Source organism: Phoenix dactylifera, chromosome 10, assembly GCF_009389715.1.
Source record: "Phoenix dactylifera cultivar Barhee BC4 chromosome 10, palm_55x_up_171113_PBpolish2nd_filt_p, whole genome shotgun sequence".
Classification (NCBI taxonomy): domain Eukaryota; kingdom Viridiplantae; phylum Streptophyta; class Magnoliopsida; order Arecales; family Arecaceae; genus Phoenix; species Phoenix dactylifera.
The window spans coordinates 8,098,585-8,105,177 of record NC_052401.1 but is presented as its reverse complement, the minus strand read 5'-3'; positions in this window follow the sequence as shown (position 1 = coordinate 8,105,177).

The window sequence follows — 6,593 nt, the reverse complement described above, 5'->3', positions numbered from 1 at the left end:
TGGGGATTATACGTTGGACCTGTCGACTTATAATATGTGAAAAACCAGTTTCGACACCGCGCCACCGATGATTAGAATAGTGGTTTCTGGACACTGTTGCCACTGGTGACTAATAATAGTAGTTTCTGGCACTTTGTGCAACCCATGCCACTGGGTTACGTGGCCGTAGCCTATCATGTTGAGATTATTATATCAGAGTTTTGTAAAAATAATATTATTTGTAATTTATTCCAGACATTATCCTGTATTTTGATCTGATATACTCTGACCCCACTCTGGGGTATTTTGTTGTTTACTGGGCTAGTGTAGCTCATTATTCTGTTTTCTTCATTTTTTAGATCCAGAGGCTTGATCGCACGGGGTTGGAGAGTGCGTTAGAGTTTCCGATGATTTTTCAGTTATTGGCATTTTAGTTAGTTTAGTTTGGATATTTGAATTATGTTGGCATATGTTATTTTGGAGTTTTGTAAGACTGCTTTTGAACGATTTTAAGTATTTTGTCAATTTTAAGCATCTGCTATTAATCCTTAAATAAAGTCTTGAACATCTGTATTTGCTTTGATGTAATCCGATGCCTTGCACGTCTACGCGGCCCGACGTGCGGGCGTGCGGCGTCTGCCGCGCCTCGGGCTCGGGGCGTGACAGATGTAAATCACCAAAACTTTAATACCAACTTTATTAAATCTCTCAATTCAAATATTTTTTTAAAAAATGGAAAAATGGAGAAGATCGACAAAAGTAATGTCTAGTTCCTCTTTTCTTTCGTTAATCCATAACAAATGAAGATACATAGCTTTTATTTATGCTAATGAGGTCCTTTTTGGAATAATTTGAGTTAGAATCCTTTTCTAATTTAAAGAGGACACAACCTTCTCAAAATAGACATGACTAATGGTAATATTCATGAAAAAGCTAAAATTCTACAAGAGATAGATTTCAACTTGTACATCGATTTTGGCTAAAAAGAGTCAATCGGTGCTGCTCCCCTAAGCGGCGTCGAGGAACGCCGACCTTCATAGCCTATCTCCACTGCCACCGGGACTGCGCTGCTCGGATCCATGGCTCATAAAATGTTTTCATAGAGCTCAAATAAGCCATCAAAAAAGATTATTGCTTTTGGCCATTATAATAGAAGATATGATCATTATTTGCCAAGTTAATATAAGAATATTGACTAATGCTACCTTTTACAATTAAAATGACATGAAATAGAGGCATAATGGTGTTGTTATTAAAAAAAGAGAGTCAGAATTTATAGAGTATGAAGTTGTTTTCTTTATGCTTTCTTAAAAGAATCTATATAATACATGTCATTATAAGAGCCCTTTTCACATTTAATCATGACCAAAGTCCCTCCAAATAGACTAGCGGAGGCATCTATTATCGCTAAAGACATTCTCTAATCTTCAAATAATATTGTTTTAAAAAATATTTTATTTCCCTCGATTTCATAGTCGTCGTTTGATGCTATAATTTGTCAACAAAATAAATTTTTCGTAAGAAAATGCAATAACATGTTGTTGATCCTTGTAGTTATTAAGCGACCTCGTATGGCAACCTATGTTATATAGGTTGCATTTTAGCTACATCGTCTCAGCAAATAAGTTCTTGGGCTTGCCCATTTGATTCCTAAGTGATTGCTAAGATGGTGCCATTCATGCCATAATGAGTGGAGCATACATGCCTCAACCATTGAGTAAATATGACTAAACTAATTTGGCTTGAAATTGTCTTCTTTTATATATGTCAATTATGGATCAACACATGAGCTCAAAAATTGCAACCAAATAACGATGGGACAACTAAATCATGCAACATTACCATCAATATCTTTCCAAATAATTTGTTTTGCAACATTAGAAGGCAATAGCACTCAAAGAAGTTTGATTTCATATATCAGAACTATGTTCTACTGCATTATTATCAAAAGAAAAAAAGAAGGAAAAGTAGAAATAAAACATGTTCCATCATTTAGGTGACATTAGTATGTGCTTTGCATATTAGGAGCTGCCTCGTGAATAAAGCTCAAATGGATCATATAATAGTATGTATGTATATATATGTATCCATTTTTAATTAACCAATATAGATTTAAATATAGATATTAATTGGATATATTATTTTAAGAATTTTTCTCCAGTCTATAAAATACTTTACCCCACAATCTCTCCTAATGACAATCACATGTTTCATATGAGGGCAAAAAAGTAATTTAGCCACATTTACTCCTTTACCTCTTTTTTATTCTATTATTTTATTAAGACTACCATTATCATTGAACTCGTTTATTTCTTGAATTGTGAAATTACCATCACAAATGATTATTGAATTTGATAAGAGAGTTAAAAACTCTAGCCTTTTAAAGTAAAATAAAGTGCCGGTATAGTCTAGTGAATGGGGGTAAAAGAAGCGATGGAGCGAGGATAAGATATTATATGTAAAAGAGTAGGAACCTCATTTTAAATGAATATGGACATAAACTAGACCTTTATATCGGTACAAAGTAGGTACTGATCATAAAAAATATTAATGCATATATAAATTGGATTGTTAAACTTTTATGAACCGCCAAATCAATGAAATTATTATATAAAAGATGAATTAAGTGAGATATTTTATCATGTCACCTATTTTACATTGAAGTGCATTAGAGCTATATAAAACTAAATCAGATTGCAAAATAGAACGAGATATGAGGATACCAATCGGATAATTATCCATCGATATCCATGTGTTTTTTCTTTCATGAGTATCGATGAGGATATGATTGTTGATCAAATGCTAAATTTGTATCCAAATTCAGATAAATTTGAATGCAAAAACAAATCTGAACTGATATTAGCCAGTCCATTTGCACCCTTATAAAATACCATGTTTCACAGATTTTTGATAACATGATCTCTTGTACAATACGTGAAAGAACCTGAACATGGCAAGATTATCGATAACAAGTGTACATTCTTCCATATTACATTGTAGACAGGTAAACATGAACATAATAATGAAGGTAGGTAATTGTAAAGCATACATGGAACAGCAAAGAAGAGACCATCCTTTAATTCACCAAAATCAAATAAAATTTTGGTCACAATTCATCTGAGAACATGAAAAAGAAGTATGATTTCATAAATTTTACAAGGAAGGGGCACTTTGGAGGATATCATATGGGGTCACTTCTAGAGGAAGTCCTCTTAAGTCTCAACCTTCTGGTGACCTGATATATTTTGAGCGAACTATAAGAAACTCAAGATGGCTCACCAAGTGCATCAATTCCATTCCCTTGCTTGCCTCCATGTGATGTGACATGTGAACTCAATGTGGTGCCAAATTGAGGCTGCAAGTAAAGTTGAATATTGACATCGCTTCATATTGAACTTTAAAAACTCAAAGAAGATATCATACTTCTAGTTTAGGAAGTAAAAGCAATTTAATTAAATCATGGCTACTGAGACTGGTACAACATTTAATACGGTGAGTATATGGTACAATATAGTTAGTGATATGGTTTTTGATGCAGTTAATGACTTGATTGAGCTTGCTTATGGTTGATGCATTTTGTGGTCTAATTGTGCTTACTACTACAAATTTTTGGCTAGGCCAATATTACACTAGAAGGTATAGTGGCCACGCAGAAGAGCTTAATTATTTAAAATATAAAAAAAATAAAAATAATAAGAGAGGTGTCTTATGGAAAGAAAACAACAAAAGTGGAGACATACTATAAAGATAGCCTTGTTTACAAAAATTCTTATTTCGACAAACATCAAAATAATCAGGAATTAGAAAGGCTTAAACTTGTCATTTAGTTAGAGAATAATCTTGTTATGCCTTCAACTGATAAATTTTTGGAAGTGGTGTCGAAGATAACATGGTCCTTAGTTTATCTAATCTCTTTTTTGTTATTTGTCCACTAAAAAGCATCTTGTGCTTCATTGTTATATTTAATCTATACACATTTGAATAAATGTTTTCAAAGATAAAGTTTTAGATAATAGAAAGCACTGGATCATAGGGGTGCAAATGGGTCGGGTCGGGTCGGGTCCTAAGTGACCCCGATCCGACCCGGTTTTTTGTTCGGGTCCCAATTTTGGACCCGGACCCGACCCGGTTGAAGATCGGGTTGGGTCGGGTCGGGTCCGAGTCGGATTCGGGTCGGGTTCGGGTCTGATTCGGGTCGGGTTCGGGTCCGATCGGGTCTAATTTTTTTGTGCTTTTGGGAAAAAATTTGGGCAAATCTAATTTGGTCATATCATAATTATGAGGTGCTGGGTGACCCATGACTTGAAAGACTTGCAATTGAGCTCCAGTCAGAACAGATGACCCATGACTTACTAACTAAGTCGGTCTACAAGCCAAATTTCATATCACACTATTTTTTATCTGTATGACTGATTGGACGGAACTCGGTGTCTCCCAGCTCCCCTCTCACGAGGACAAAAAAAATCCCAGACCTTCTTCCAAAATCCAATTCCATTACAGAAAACTGGCACATGACCCATATTCAGTTGCAGTGTTCCCTCACTTTCTCCCTTCAAAGTTCAAAAGTTAAAAGAAACAAAAACCAAAAAACAGAAGGAAAAAAAAAAAAAGGCAGCTACCGAGACACCAGAGGTCTCAACAGTGTAATAGATCGAGAGAGAATCCTGACGGGCCGACGTTCCTTTGGATTCTGTGAACCTATGCTTGTTGCTAACTTGCTATCCTCCCACACTGACCAACAGTACCACAACCCACGCCCAAAAAAAAAAAAGAAAAAGAAAAAGAAAAGACTTTCTTTTGCTTTTCCTCTCTCTCTCTTCGGGTCCATTCGGGTCGGGTCGGGTCCGTTTGGTAAACCCAGACCCGATCCAGAAAATGATTCGGGTCCAATTTTAGGACCCGACCCGGACCTGCGGGTCCTAAAATTCGGGTCGGGTCGGGTCTACGCGGGTCGGGTCGGATCGGGTCACGGGTCGACCCGACCCATTTGCAGCCTTACTGGATCATCAATTGCAGGAAGGGGAGGACCTAGAAAGTAGCAAAAATTGCTAACCATGCCAAGAAGCTATACAAAAGTATTTCTTCTCCGTTCTATCCTGTATCATCTTACCACAACTTACCCTAGGATGCCCCTACCCTTATGTCAAAATTTGCTATTGTACGATATATTGTGATGCAACAAGGTATGCAGATGTACATATTTTAATGGTTACTAAAGAAAAGAATGCAATTCTTTTCTGAGGGAAAAATAACTCCATTATTGAGTGGAGCTAATCAGCTAAGTGGCTATCATACTTTACATGTAAATAATTTGCCCAAACTAGTTTTATTTGAGATTTTTGCAGAAAATGATGATGTTTAAGTACATTGTTAGTAGTGATTACAGGAAACATGTTGAACATATTGACTGTTGCACACCCACAAGTTGTTGTGCTTTGAAAAGTTCATCCATACTGCAATTCGATAACAAAATAATTAATGATGCTTAACATAGTTCAACAAAACCTTGCCAAATATATTGACTAGAAGAGATAATCCTCCATGCCAAGATCCTACTCTATTCTGCAAGACAACCTTGATTTACCTGATAGCAAAAATACAAAAAAGTGTAGATGACCTTAAGATGTGCTCGAAGTGAATAATTGATCCTAGATGACTTGGTAATAATTATAAGAGTTAGGATATGAGTTAGCAAACTTAGAAACATCACAAAATATGTGTACTAATAAGGATAACATTTGACTTCTCTAGGCATTTCATACTCAAAGATCTAAAGCCTATTGATGGCACTGACTAGATTGATAGGTAGATTATTAGCACTGCAATTAACTGCTTCACCATCCATAATATATTTTGATTTTTTTTTTTGGTTAAAATTTGGAACTAAGGTTTTCAATATATAGCACCATTTGTTGATTTTTTTTTGCACAGATGTTGTTGATCAAGGGAAGCTCTATTATTAGGTGCCTCTAATCAAATCCTAGGTAAAAGAAATGCATGAGGGAATATTACTACCAGGTGAAAAGGCCATTTGCATGCACACAAAATTATTTAAGCTATATGTTAAAAGTGTGATTAGCTTACTTCATAGGAATTGGTGGAATAAAAAGGGATGGTTGACATGATAATGTGCCAAGCTATCAATATATGGACCTGTGGAGCTTTTCGTGTGCACTAACAAGCACTGCTAAGCATTCACAAAAGAACTACACTCAATGCATGAACAACATTATACAAAGAATTTTTCTAAACAAGGGAGAACCAATTAATTACGTGTGGTCCTCATGGATTTATATGCATCTAATATGCCTGATGAAGATGGCAGATACTGATCCTTAAGACTAGACTAAACTATATAATGGTGAATACTTTAAAAAATACGAGATTACACATAATTTGTTTTCTAGATAAAGAGACAATGATATAGTTTAATTTTGGTCCACCCAGTATTTATTTGATCTTATCAAGAGATGTTACAGCCACCAATATTTAATATTGTTATTATATATTGTTTCTAGATGAGGAATTTATGTTATCCAAATTAATGCTAAAGTCATCGTACAAAGACTCCTTGAGAGCTCCTTTTTTCAATTAAAAAAAGAGAAAATATACCA